This window comes from Phacochoerus africanus, chromosome X (genome assembly GCF_016906955.1).
Source record: "Phacochoerus africanus isolate WHEZ1 chromosome X, ROS_Pafr_v1, whole genome shotgun sequence".
NCBI lineage: Eukaryota > Metazoa > Chordata > Mammalia > Artiodactyla > Suidae > Phacochoerus > Phacochoerus africanus.
Window position 1 is genome coordinate 42,792,346 of NC_062560.1, and position 14,394 is coordinate 42,806,739.

The 14,394-nt window shown below is 40.6% G+C and overlaps 1 long non-coding RNA gene across 1 annotated transcript in view; it reads right to left on the reverse strand.

Annotated features, from left to right (window-relative positions):
* Positions 1-14,394, reverse strand: part of LOC125118199 (uncharacterized) — a 31,637-nt gene extending 17,243 nt beyond the window's left edge. The window contains exon 1 of the long non-coding RNA XR_007132794.1: positions 14,281-14,394. This is a non-coding gene — a long non-coding RNA (uncharacterized LOC125118199). The remainder of the gene's footprint in view (positions 1-14,280) is intronic.

Below are 14,394 nucleotides of genomic sequence, written 5' to 3' on the forward strand. Positions count from 1 at the left end.
TCAAAGCAATAGCACTTTGCCGTGTAGAGATAAGAGAGGTACACAGAGGAAAAACTCACATGAGCGGCAGAGGGGGCCCTCCCTTAGGGGTTCAGCAGAGTCCCCATCATCAGTGTGTATGCGAGGAAACTACGCAAGGCTGGGGAAAGAACCACCCCAAAGGTTCAGGAGGAACAGTGTCCAGGGCTCACACAGAGCCAGGAAATAGTGAATAGTGCCTCTTCCTAGCAGTCGGGGCATGGGTGTGGGGATGGGCAGGGCTACCAGGAGAGGGAAGGGGAGATTATAAAAGGCCAGGAGGAAAGTTTTGGAGGTGATGGACGTGTTCATTATCCTGATCGTGAAGACAGTCTCACAGCTACACACATATGTGAAAATTTATCACACTGTATAATTTAAATATGTGCAGCGTATTGTATGTGAATTCGACCTCAATAAAGCTATTAAAAATATCGCAATTATATGGTAAAAGTATGGAGGTCCTACAGATAATTATGCTCTGACTTGCTTTGAATCGATGATGTACAAATAAGCAGTTCACACTGATGGCCGTTCATTCATTGATTTGAAAGATGTTTTAATTCAAATGCAAATAACTCATGACATTTTAAGAAATTAAACATCCAGGAAGTTCCTATGGTGGCTCAGTGTGTTAAGAACCCTACTAGTATCCATGAGGATGCAGGTTTGATCCCTGGCCTCACTCAGTGGGTTAAGGATCCGGCATTGTCATGAGCTGTGGTGCAGGTCACAGATGCAGCTTGGATCCAGTGTTTCTGTGGCTGTGGTGTAAGCCAGCAGCTGCAGCTCTGATTGGACCCCTAGCCTGGGAATCTGCATATGCTGTGGGTGCAGCCCTAAAAAGCAAAAAAATAAAAGAAAAGAAAACATCCAACTGCTAACGTAAAAGAAAAACACGAAATAACAGAGCAAAGTAAAACATACCCAGTGAAACAAGAATAAGGTAGAAGGAAAATGAAAGGTGGGCTGTTTCTATCCCAGAGAGAACTTTGGGGTGGAAGAAGCTCCCCCTCCACAAGCATCTCTCAGCTCCTGGGAATGGGTGAGGCATAAAAATCTGACTCAAGCTGGGTCATCACTGAAAAAAAAAATTCAATGATTTTTGCCAATTTTCTTTTATCTGAATGGAGAGCCCAAATTTATAGACAAGCAGATTAAGAAGTTTGGCTAATTACCCTAAATCACAGGAAGGGATGGAAAAAGGGAGAAATTAAAATTGCATGAATATCCAATTTAATTTGATGGGTGAAGTACTTGAACTCATCCAAAATTGCCTTGTCTTGGAACGAGCAGTTTTCACCAGAGTGGAGGGGGCATCTACAAACACATCTAAAGGACAAAGACTTCCTCAGAATTAGCAGTGCATATACTGACACATTTTTTTTAATATGATGGAGTCATGAAGCAGCACTGGAATCAAGTAGAATATAATTGGAATTACAATCATTTTCCTAACAGCTTCATTGTAATGGCATTATTCACAGAACTAGAACAATTTTAAAATTTGTAAGGAAATACAAAGACCCTAAAAGAATAGCTAAATATCTTCTAGATAGCTAAAAGAATCTTGAGAAAGAAGAACAGAGCTAGAGGAATCAGGCTCCTTGACGCCAGGCTATACTACAAAGCTACAGTAATCAAAACAGTATGGTACCGGCATGAAAACAGACACTTGGATCAATGGAACAGAATAGAGAGCCCAAAAATAAACCCATGCACTTATGGTCAACCAACCTATGACAGAGGAGGCAAGAATATACAATCAAGAAAAGACAGTCTCTTCAAAAAGTGGGGCTGGGAAAACTGAACAGCTACAAGAATGAAATTAGAACATTTTCTCACACTATATACAAAAATAAACTCAAAATGTGTTTAAGACTTACATAAGACCAAAACCCATAAAACTTCTAGAAGAAAACGTAAGCAGAACATAACTCATTTTCTTCTATATTTCTTGCCTTTTGTCTTTTTAGGGCCGCAACTGCAGCATATGGAGGTTCCCAGGCTAGGGGATGAATTGGAGCTGCAGCTGTCAGCCTATGCCACAGCCACAGCAATGCCAGGTGACATTTCTTGCCCCTCCTCTTAAATGTGGGCTAATCTTGTGACTTGTCTTGATCAACAGAATGGTCAAATTTACATCACATGACTGGGGCTTGTTCAATGGAATGAGTACTTCCCAAATCCAGGTCTTCCTGAATCCAGAAAAAAAATAAACAAACATTTGCTTAGCCTTTCGGTCATTTTCAGGTATAACTTCCTCTGCTTTCGTCCATTGCCAAGCATTTGTGGTCTCTCTGGCTTCTAGGTGGGGCCTCATGATTTGTTCTCACTACCAGAAGTCCATGGAAGTGAAGGGTCACCTTGGGGTTGAGGCATTAAAAACTAAGAAGGGGTAGGCCTTCTCTGTGTTCTCTCCACCTACCCCTAGTCTGTAAGCAGATATTCCAGGATGACGATGAAAGGAGCTGGATCTCTGGGTTTTGCCTGGAGTCCAGTGGCCTGTCAGCTGGCATTATATGGTAATGTGAGTAAGAAAGACAAATGCATTGTGTCAAGTCATGGAGATACTAGGATTGTTTGTAAAAGCAGCTCATATGACCAGCTGTGTGCTGGTCAAGGTTGAGCATCTGGATCTCTAAATGAGACAGAATAAAACTGAAAACCCTGATTTGTAGAGTTTGCTGATTTCCACGGTATAAATACTCCCACCATGGCCCATTTCAAGCTACCAAAGCGATGTCACTGAACATAGAGTCGGGAAGTGACACTAACCATTGGCTCTCATAAGCCTGTATAAACGGACTCCAGGGCACCACGGTGCGTAACTTACCCTAACTAATTTCCTCTGCCATCTCCAACTCAGGCTGGGTTTGGTAAGAATCCAGCAGGTCTGTCACATGGAGCTACGCAGCCTGGATAAAGCTTGGGTCACCCCACCACCCTGCCAACACTTGCTGCCTACATGGGCCTGTGACTTAAGAGTTTAGTTACTGAGATTTGAGGATTGTTGGTTAAAGGAAATTCAATACCTCCTTAGCATCTGGCACGGTGCCTTGTACATAGCAGGCATCAATCAATGTCCACTGAGTCAAATTCTCCAAGGCAGTTGTTTATGAAATGTGTGGTGTGTTCAAGCCTCATATCCATTTTTTGGGGTGTCGTTCTTAAGAATACAGACTAGGACGGTTCAGAGTTCAAAATAGTCAAATTAGCCTTAATACAGTTGTATAGAGATAGATATACATGTATATACATATATTCACTTATATGTATATCTACAGTTCTAGTTCTAGTTATAGCTATATATATTAAGTTATAACTATATAATATATATCTGGAACATATATCTATCAGAATTATATATAATTGTGTTATATGTTATATATAACATATGTGCGGTTATATGTAACATTTTTATTTTCTTCACATTTTTTATATGCTAACAAAATATTCAAAATTAGACATCTATAGCCATGTCATTTTAATACATTCATGCTTAGGATTACTAGACTTTAAAGCTATCTTGGAGTTCCCTTCCCGGCTCAATGGTTAATGAACCTGACTAGGATCCATAACAATGTGGGTTGGATCCCTGGCCCTGCTCAGTGGGTTAAGGATCCGGCGTTGCCATGAGCTGTGGTGCAGGTCACAGATGCAGCTTGGATCCAGTGTTGCTGTGGCTGTGGCGTAGGCCGGCAGCTGCACCTCTGATTTGGCCCCTAGCCTGGGAACTTCCATATGCCAGGGTGCAGCCCAAATAAATAAATGAATAAATAAAGTTATCTTCCCCAAAGCGCATGCATATCTTGGCTTACCAATTGGATCTCAGTACTCTTATCTATAAAATGAGGGCAATGTTTTCTGTCTGAGAATTGCTGGCGTCCCTGGATCTAAAGGAGCTTGAAAAGGTAGTATTTTTAGAAAGGAACTTATACAATATGCCCTAAAGTTAATTTTCTAATTTTTTTAGATTCTTCCCAGCTATGAGGTTGTTTTGAAAATGGGACCTCAAAATAAACAGAAAAATCAACAAAGCTCAGTCCTTGTAACATTGGAAAGTAGCCCAAAGACTTGAAACATATCTTAAGCATGCATAATGCAGAACAGAGGGCAAGTTGATTGTCACATTCCTCTAGAGGGATTTTCTCTTTTTTTTTAGCCATAAATCTTTCAGCAAATGGCATCATGATTTGGATTTAAAACACTCTAGAAGTTCCCGTTGTGGCTCAGTGGAAATGAATCTGACTAGCATACATAAGGATACAGGTTCAATTCCTGGCTGCACTCAGTGGGTTAAGGATCCGGTGTTGCTGTGAGCTGTGGTGTAGGTCACAGATTTGGCTCAGGTCCCGAGTTGCTGTGGCTGTGGCTGTGGCGTAGACCAGTGGCCACAGCTCTGATTAGACCCCTAGCCTGGGAACCTCCATATGCTGTGGATGTGGCCCTAAAAAGACAAAAAGAAATTTAAAAAAATAAAAATAAAAACATTCCATATTTGCTCTTTCATTCAAATATTTTTCTTAATGTGATGTACAACTTTAAGAAATGTGGAGTTCCCGTCATGGCTCAGTGGTTAACGAATCCGACTGGGAACCATGAGGTTGTGGGTTCGATCCCTGGCCTCGCTCAGTGGGTTAAGGATCCGGCATTGCCGTGAGCTGTGGTGTAGGTCACAGATGAGGCTCAGATCCAGTGTTGCTGTGGCTGTGGTGTAGGCCGGCGGTTATAGCTCTGATTGGACCCCTAGCCTGGGAACCTCCATATGCCACATGTGCGGCCCTAGAAAGGACAAAAAGACCAAAAAAAAAAAAAAAAAACTTTAGAAATGTATACCACCAACTGAGATATGTATGGTACAGGGTAAAATTTTTCTTCAATTTTAAGTCTAGTCTTTGGGCTGGTTAAAATATAAACACTGCTGGACCATGGGCTATGTGTAGATTCAGCCATTAAAAAGGGAGAGAAAGACATTTCTACAAGAGAGCAAATATAAGTCCAAATGGTAATTTTGACCAGAGGCCATATAACAAACATAAGAAGTTACCAAAAAAAAAAAAAATCATCTTCCACTCCAAAGCAGCAAAAAATGTAGTTTGTACAGTTTGTTCAAAAATGTCAACTTGAAGTCTGTGTCTGTGCTGTCTTTCAAAAGTCTGAAAAACATGAATTTGAGGGTATTTTCTTACATTTCGGATCCAGAGTTCTAAAATGTATAATACTAGTTACTCAAGAAAGAATTATATTAACTGGATTACAGCCGTCCTGTAGCAAAGAACAAAATGAGAATGAACTTTGCGGACTCCTTAATAGGAGGGCTCAGACTTAGACCAAACTCCTTGCATCTGAGCTGACTTCAAATGAGAAAAATCTATTTTGCCAAAAGGACTAAATACCTCAAGAACTCATAAAACTGCTGATTATTTAGCTTTGGCTCAACTGCCAAACATGTGGGACACTGAAACTTGCTAAAGGCAATTTCAGGGCAAGGAGTAACCTTTGGGGCATGTGAGCTAAGCCTTCCTTGGCTTATTGGGCCTGTGAACTAAGCCACCAAATCCTCTTTGGTGGCTGCTCTCATAATGGCTTATAGCTCACCAAGATCCGCTGGGACAAAAACTTCTGGGTTTATTTGTCCCTGTTTGAACAGCAATTTAGAGTGGCAACTAAAAAAATGAAGAATATTCAGCTTACTCCTTTGGTTACACATTATATTCTTCTATTTTAGAAATTATTTAGCTTTTTTTTTCTTTTTATGGCTACACCTGCAGCACATGGAAGTTCTCAGGCTAGGAGTTGAATCAGAGCTGTAGCTGCCAGCCTGCACCACAGCCACAGCAACAATGGATCCGAGCCTCGTCTGTGACCTACACCACTGCTCCCAGCAACATCAGATGCTTAACCCACTGAGCGAGGCCAAGGATCGAACCGCATCCTCATGGAGACTAGCCAGGTTTTTAACCTCCAGAGCTACCATGAGAACCCCAATTATTTAGCTATTTATACCTTGGTGACACACTATCACTCTGTTTCTAATTATTGGTCATTTTTTTTTTGGCCACTCCCACAGCATGTGGAACTTCCCAGGCCAAAGATCAAACCCACACTATAGCAGCGACACAAACCAATGCAGCAACAATGCTGGGTCCTTAACCCACTGCACCGCAAGGGAACTCCATCTAATTATTGGACTAGAGCTCAATTTTGAACTCATCTATGTTTGCCATTTAGATGATAAAACTATTCTCTACAAGTAGACTTGCACCAAGCACTCAGGTCGTTGTAGCATCCACCACAAGGCAGCATGAAAGTCTTCAGTACCATATAACAGTCTTTTTTTTTTTTTTGGCTTTTTGGGGCTGCACCCATGGCATATGAAATTCCCAGGCTAGGGGTCGAATCGAAGCTACAGCTGCCGGCCTACACCCCAGCCACAGCAACGTGGGATCCGAGCCACGTCTGCGACCTACACCACAGCTCACGGCAACACTGTGTCGTTAACCCACTGAGCGAGGCCAGGGCTTGAACTTGCATCCTCATGGATACGAGTCGGATTCGTTTCCGCTGCACCACAGTGGGAACTCCCCCTTATAACAGTCTTTGGAGCGTCTATAAGTAAACCAACCAATCCACACTACACAGAGTCCTACCATGGCCCATTACAAAGAACCAAAACATATTACAGGGAGAAAGACCATATGCAAAGTGGGATAGCTAATTCTTTAAAACTGCAAGTTTCTGTATCATTTATGTGGGTCAGTAATTGCTTAGAACTAAAAAAACATAGGATGTCAACAATAACATTACTGGCTGTCATAATCGGCTTCTACAAAAAGACTCATTTGGACATCAACATGGCTATATTCCATAAGCACTAGAGTCAAACACTTGGAAGACTGTTTTAAAATTTAATGCTAGATGATCTTTGGACCAAACATAGGATCAGAGCCACTCCAGCAAAAGGAGTATTCTCCTGAAGCCTGCGGACAGACTGTAGGGAAACAGGTTTTCCAGGACCCTGGGAAGATGGATACAGAGAATGTCTAAGGACCTCTTCACAGTCACCCAGTATTTTCCTTTAAATGAGCATAGGGTCTTGCTGATGTTGAGTTTCCTCAAGAATCACTTGCCCATCCCCCCTCCAGCTTGCCGCTAATATTCTAGGATCTCTCTAAATATTTCTGTCTGAGGGCATACATTTGTGTACATTCTTCAATGGGACTGTGGTGGAGTTTTAAAAAGATGAGTTTCTTGGGTCGAAAAAGAAAGCAACCAGGAGTTCCCTGGTGGTGCGGTGGGTTAAGGATCCATCGTTGTCACTGCAGTGCCTCAGGTCACTGCTGTGGCGCAGGTTTGATCCCTGACCCCAGAGGAGCTTCTGCATGCTGTGAGTGTGGGCGGAAAAAAAGAAAGAAAACGAACAAAACACCTCAACTTCGCATGCTCAGTGTTACCTGCAGCTTCCCAGGGACGCTGGCTTGAAGGCTGAAAGGAAAGCCTCACAAGATATGTTGAACCTGCCTTTGTTCTCTTTGGCCAACTTGCTTCCATGATGGTTCTAGGTTCTTCCCTAAGTAAACTAGGAGTTTAATCTAATCATATTCTGTGTGTGTGTGTGTGTGTGCGCGCGCGTGCGTGTGCACACACCCATGCACACTCAAACACATATGGTTTCTTCCAACAGTTGCACTGAAATTGCAAGTGTCATTCGTATGTGTGTCTCATGAATGAGCTCTAACATTTGAACATATGGCTGGATTGAGGGGAGAGAGGGCTGCTGGGAGCAATGGAAGGAAATAAATGTATCGGAAAAACATAACAATATTATAAATTGAATTGAAGTTAAAAGGAGGGCATCGTTTTGGATATGAATAACCAACTGAATCCACACGTTACATCAGCCCGAGAGCCAAGGGAACAAGAAGAGAGAGAAGACAAGAGCGATAAAATGATGGAAGGTGAGAAACAGTTGGATACATGGTAACTGACTTAAGAGGCTCAAGGCAGCTGAATTCTAAGCCAGCCGTGGGAAAGCCAAGAAACAACCCAGTTTGCACCTCAGAATTTCCTAAGAGCTCAGGGATTGGTGGCAGCTGTAGAAATGGCAGCTAAGGTAAGGCTAAAAATAGAGGATTTCATTGAAAATCTGTGTAAGAAGTTAGATTCCAAACTGTCCCTCCACCCCAAATAGCCAAGAGACAGATCTTATCTCATCCTGGCAAAAGACTGAAGTTTTATTCGTTGTAGTGGCTGAGAAGGACAGCAAGCACAGCAGACAGATGAGATACTATAATGAACATAGGGAGAAGTTTACACTCTAAATGTTGACATGGCCAGCTTCCTTTGCCCAACGAGGTTTCCAAATGCTAGCAAGAGAGGAGAGGTTCCTATCCTGGGAATAGGATCGGTTCAAGAGGGGACATATGTTATCATTGAGGACTTCCTGGTGAAATAGATCAGGCAGATGATCCTACAGTGCTTCCCACAGTTGAAAAACCTACTCATGTGAACAAAGCTTTATAATGTATTTAGCCAGTCAAAGGTCACCAGAGAGAAGAAATATGAAAAATGTCATCAAAGCAACCAAACAGAAAAAAAAAAGCAGGAAGCAAACTTTGCAGGGAGAGGGAAAACAATTTTAAAGGATTATTTACATTCTCAGAGAGGTAAGATAGTATACCCACAAAGCAAGAACAAGATGGAATGAGAAAAGAACATTCAGAATATACAAAGAGTTGAAGAGCTATCGAAAATAAGATTAAAATTCAATAAAAGGCTAGGAAGATAACGTTGGGAAAATCTCTCAGAAAATAGAGCAGAACATATGAGATTAAAAAGAGAAAAATGGAGTTCCCTGGTTGCCTAGTGGTTAAGGACTCAGCATTGTCACTTCTCTGGCTCACACTCGATCTCTGGCCCAGGCACTTCTGCGTGCTATGTGTGCAGCCAAAAAAATGGAAATTTTTTTTTAAAATAAGAGAAAAAAAAGATGTAAAGGACCAAGTCAGAAGATCCAAATTTGAATAAGCTAAGTTAGTTTTGCAGAAGGAAATGAAAGTAACTTAAATCATTTGCCGAGGTATTCTAATGAATTCTTCAGTTTTACAAGTTGTTCCTTTTCAAACGTTTTAGTTCTTTCCTTATTGATAGCTTAGTTTTGTAAAAGTTTCGGGGGAACGTACATAGTTTAAGAGGCAAATTAAGTCTCTAAGGCTTCTGGAGAAAAGTAACAGCCATCCCTGCTTCCCATGCCTGTCTTCTGCAAACGCAGGGCAAGGAAAAACAGACGAGAAGACCTCATCAACACGATAATTCCAGAACATTTCTCAAAACTGAAAGACTTGAAATTCCAGTTCAGAAGAGCTCATCACAATGGAGAAAAACAGACCCACATCAAGGCAGAGTTTTCATCACTTGAGACAAAGAAAACATCTCTACAGAGAGAAAGAGAAGAAAAAAAAAACTGCTTTCCTATAAAGGATTATGAATCATTATGGCATTTTATTTTTCCACAGCAATGCTGGAAGCTAGAAAACAAGAGAACAATGCCATCAAAACTTGAAGGAGAAAAATAATTTCCCAACTAAAACTCTACATCCAGTGAAACTATGAATTAAGTATAACACCTACAGTCTCAAAAACTTTACCTCCCATGCCCTCTTTCTTGAGAAACCACTGGAGGATGTGCTCACCCCAGAAAACAATAAAATATAAAAGAGGAAGATATGAGAACAGGCAATAGAAAAACCAAGTCAAGACGAAGACCAAAAAGCACACCCAAGATGGCAGAGAAGGAAGATTCTAGAATGAGAGTATTCTGCAGGCCTAAGGAGCAAGGTGCCCTATTTAAGCAGACCTTGGGAGAGATCTCTCTGAAAAAAAAAGGATAAACCGATAGAGTACCTAAGATACTCAAACTTATTGAGAGTCTGAGGGTGAAGTCTTTGTAGATAGAAAATTAAACAAGCAAAAGAGACAGGAAAAGTATTTACTCCAAGGAAAACAAAAAGTGACGCAGGAAAAAAAAAAAAGTCAGGAGTGCCCATTGTGGTGCAGCAGAAATGAATCCGACTGGTATCCATGAGGATGCTGGTTTGATCCCTGGCCTTGCTCAGTGGGTTGGGGATCCAGTGTTGCCACGAGCTGTGGTGTATGTCGCAGACACAGCTCAGATCCGGCGTTACTGTGGCTGTGGTGTCAGCCAGCACCTGCAGCTCCGATTCGACCCCTCTAGCCTGGGAACTTCCATATGACACAGGTGTGCCCCTAAAAAGCAAAAAAAAAAAAAAAAAAAAAAAAGGAAAAAAGAAAAAAAAAGTAGTCATAGTATACTTCACAGCTTGGCTGGGACTATCTTATATTACAAAGTCATACTAATTAAACACTGAATATTGTTCCAGTTGAGATTTCTATATGGCTACATTGGGAGAAGAGGACATGGAAAGTATACTTGTATGGGATGGCAAGGGAACAACTTATAGCACTAAAAAAATCAAGAAATAGCAGTATAAAGATTTTATTGAGAAATATAGAGGTAAGGGAGTTCCCGTCGTTGCTCAGTGGTTAATAAACTCAACTAGTATCCATGAGGATGCAGGTTCGATCCCTGGCCTCACTCAGTGGGTTAAGGATCTGACGTTGCCCTGAGCTGTGGTGTAGGTTGCACATGCAGCTAGGGTCTGGTGTTGCTGTGGCTGTGGTGTAGGCCGGCAGCTGTAGCTCTGATTCGACCCCTAGCCTGGGAAATTTCATATGCTGCAAGTACAGCCCTAAAAAGAAAAAAAAAAAAAGAAATATAGAGGCAAATACTAAAAAACACAAGGGAAGACAAACAGTTGAAGGTGGCTGTCTCTGGGGAATCAGAAATGCTGGGAGAGGAGAGGTTGAAGGGGAGAAATTAAGGACCACTGCTGCTGTTCTCCCTAAGTCCTACAGACCTATTTGCTCTTAAACTATGTATATTCCCCCACGACTTTTAGAAAACAATAACTAAGAAAAACAACTAAAACTTTAAAAGGACAATGTGTAAAAACAATTCATAAGACTACCTCGGCATGCAGCACTATTCACAATAAGCAAGACATGGAAACAACCTAGGTGTCCATGGACAGAGGAATGGATAAAGAAGATGTGGTCCGTAGATACAGTGGAATACTACTCAGCCCCTAAAAAGAATGAAATAGTGCCATTTGCAGCAACGTGGATGCAACTAGAGAGTCTCATACTAAGGGAAGTTAGAAAGAGAAAGACAAACATCATATGGTATCACTTATACGTGGAATCTGAAAAAAGGACACAAAAGAATTTATGAAAGAGAAACAGACTCAAAGACTTTGAAACTAAACTTTTGGTTAACAAAGGGGAAACGTTGGGGGGGGGGGGATAAACAAGAGAATTGGGATTGATGTGTGTACACTACTATATATAAATGAGTAGGTAACACAGACCTACTGAATAGCACAGGGTAATCTACTCAGTATTGTGTGATAACCTATAGGGGGAAAGAATCTGAAACGGAATTGGGATGTGTATATTGTATAACTGGTTCTCTTTGCTGTACAACTGAAACTAACACAACATTGTAAGTCAACTCTACTCCAATAAAAATTTTTTAGAAGGAATCCCTCAGCAAATGACTTAAGGTACTTCAATTTCCTTCTACAAAACTAACACAGGTTATTGATGACCGTGTGTCCAAATTAGGTGACAAAAATGCCACAGTTTAAGAAGACGACTATATGGGCATTGCAGGACCCTAGAATAAATAAAACGAGATTGTGTTTTGGTTGGTTGTCCACTAGATCAGTTTGCTAAATGAGAGGTTAACTTAAGATTAATAAGACCCAGCAGACGTAAACTATTAAAAATTACCTATCCTTCATACAGATGGCCAAAAAACACATGAAAAGATGTTCAACATCACTCATCATTAGAGAAATGCAAATCAAAACCACTCTGAGGTACCACCTTACACCAGCCAGAATGGCCATCATCAAAAAGTCTACGAACAATAAATGCTGGAGAGGGCGTGGAGAAAAGGGAACCCTATTACACTGTTGGTGGGAATGTAAATTGGTGCAACCACTGTGAAAAAGAGTACAGAGATTCCTCAGAAAACTAAATATAGAATTACCATTTGATCCAGCCATCCCACTCCTGGGCATCTATCCAGAGAAAACCATGACTTGAAAAGATACATATACTCCAATGTTCATTGCAGCACTATATGCAATAGCCAAGACATGGAAACAGCCTAAATGTCCACCGACAGAGGTGTGGATCAAGAAGATGTGGTACATATACACAGTGGAATATTACTCAGTCATTAAAAGGAAAGAAATAACGGCATTTGCAGCAACGTGGATGGACCTAGAAATGATCATGCTGAGTGAAGTCAGTCAAAGGGTGAGACACCAACATCATATCCTATCACTGACATGTGGAATCTAAAAAAAAAGGACACAATGCTCCATCATAAGTGGCCAGACATAGTTCCCAGTGCTACACAGCAGGATCTCATTGCTAATCCATTCCGAAGGCAATAGTTTGCATCTGTTAACCCCAAGCACCCCATCCATCCCACTCCCTCCCCCTCCCCCTTGGCAACCACCAGCTATAATGGAAAAAAAAATAAACATTATATTAAAAAAATAAAATAAACTTTTAAAAAGGACACAATGAACTGCTTTGCAGAACAGATACTGACTCACAGACTCTGAATAATTTAAGGTTTCCAAATGAGACAGGTTGAGGGAGTGGGGGGATGCACTGGGGGTTTGGGATAGAAATGCTATAAAACTGGGTTGTGATGATCATTGTACAACTATAACTGTAATAAAATTCATTGAGTAATAAAAAAAAGAAAAAAGAAAAACATTGGAAAATGAAAAAAAAAATGACCTATCCTTAATTTCAAATTTTGTGTGAGGTTAAAAAAATTATATAGAGTAAACTGGCTTGCTAGAATCCAAATGATGAAAAAAATAACTACGAAAAAAAACTTGTTTCCCTCTCTCTCAACAAATGACAACAAACTGATTTCAAGGAGAGAAAAGGATTACTAAAGCATTGAATCTAATCCTTGTAGAACACTATACATTTAAGATTAAGGATCATATACATTGCTAAGGAATCTCATAATCCTGATGTCTTTTAACTTAAAAATGGAAGTAATTTTAAATTTAGTGATAAATATATTTTACTGAATTTTAAAGCTTCAAACATCTATGTCCCATGTGGGATGAATATACGATACGACTCAATTAGCCAAAGAAAAACCTTTCCTAAGCATTGTGGATTAATTGCAATTTATAGTCTCTAGTAACAGATGATGGTTATCAATTAATAAGCTCTTTTTAACAGCACATTCTTACCAACTTGGTAATAACTAGTCACAAACACAATGAATTATTTCAAGAGTCAAGCATATTTTTTCGTAAGATCTCTAATTTCAGTTATCTATGTTCTGGGTTACCTAAGCGCATTTGAGTTAAAATCTGAAGTTATATGTGAACTATGATTTATCAGATTTGCTTGCAGAAGGCAAGTAAGCTAAATGCCATCAAATAAAAGAGAAGATTCACAGGAGACAAAAATATACTGCATCTGCCAAAAAAATTGTGTGTCCTCGCTAACTAATTCAATCTCATTTTCTACAACTTGTGAATAACAAAGAGGTTGTGTGGCCTTGGGAATGTTTTGGAAGACAGAATCAGGTAAATTTTAGGTATGTATGTATGTATGTATGTATGCATGTATTTGTCTTTTTTTTTTTTTTAAGGGCCATATCTGTGGCATATGGAGGTTCCCAGGCTAGGGTCGAATCAGAGCTGTAGCTGCCGGCCTACACCACAGCCACAGCAACTCCAGATCCGAATTGGTGTCTGTGACCTACACCACAGGTCACAGCAATGCCGCCGGATCCTTAATCCACTGAGCGAGGCCAGGGATCGAACCTGTGTCCTCATGGATGCTAGTCAGATTTGTTTCCACTGAGCCACAACAGGAACTCCAGAATCAGGTAAATTTAAATTAAGATTGTCATCATTATATGTGGAGCTTTGATAAAACTGTGCCCGTGGCCTTTGAAACTCTTACCAAAAGAGCTAATGTTTTTCATTTATCTAAAACACCCTTATTAGAGGAGGGAAAAAAAAAAAAAAGAGGCAGAGTTCTGAAGTAGAAAAACTCACAGCAACAGATTTTAAATCTAGAAGTCCAAGAAGTTTTTTTTTTAAAAAAAGGAAATTTTAACAATACCATTTGGAGTTGCCTGGTGACCGAGTGGTTAAGGACCTGGCATTGTCACTGCTGTGGCTCCGGTCACTGCTATGGCACGGGTTTGATCCAGGAACTTCTGCATGCCCCACTACT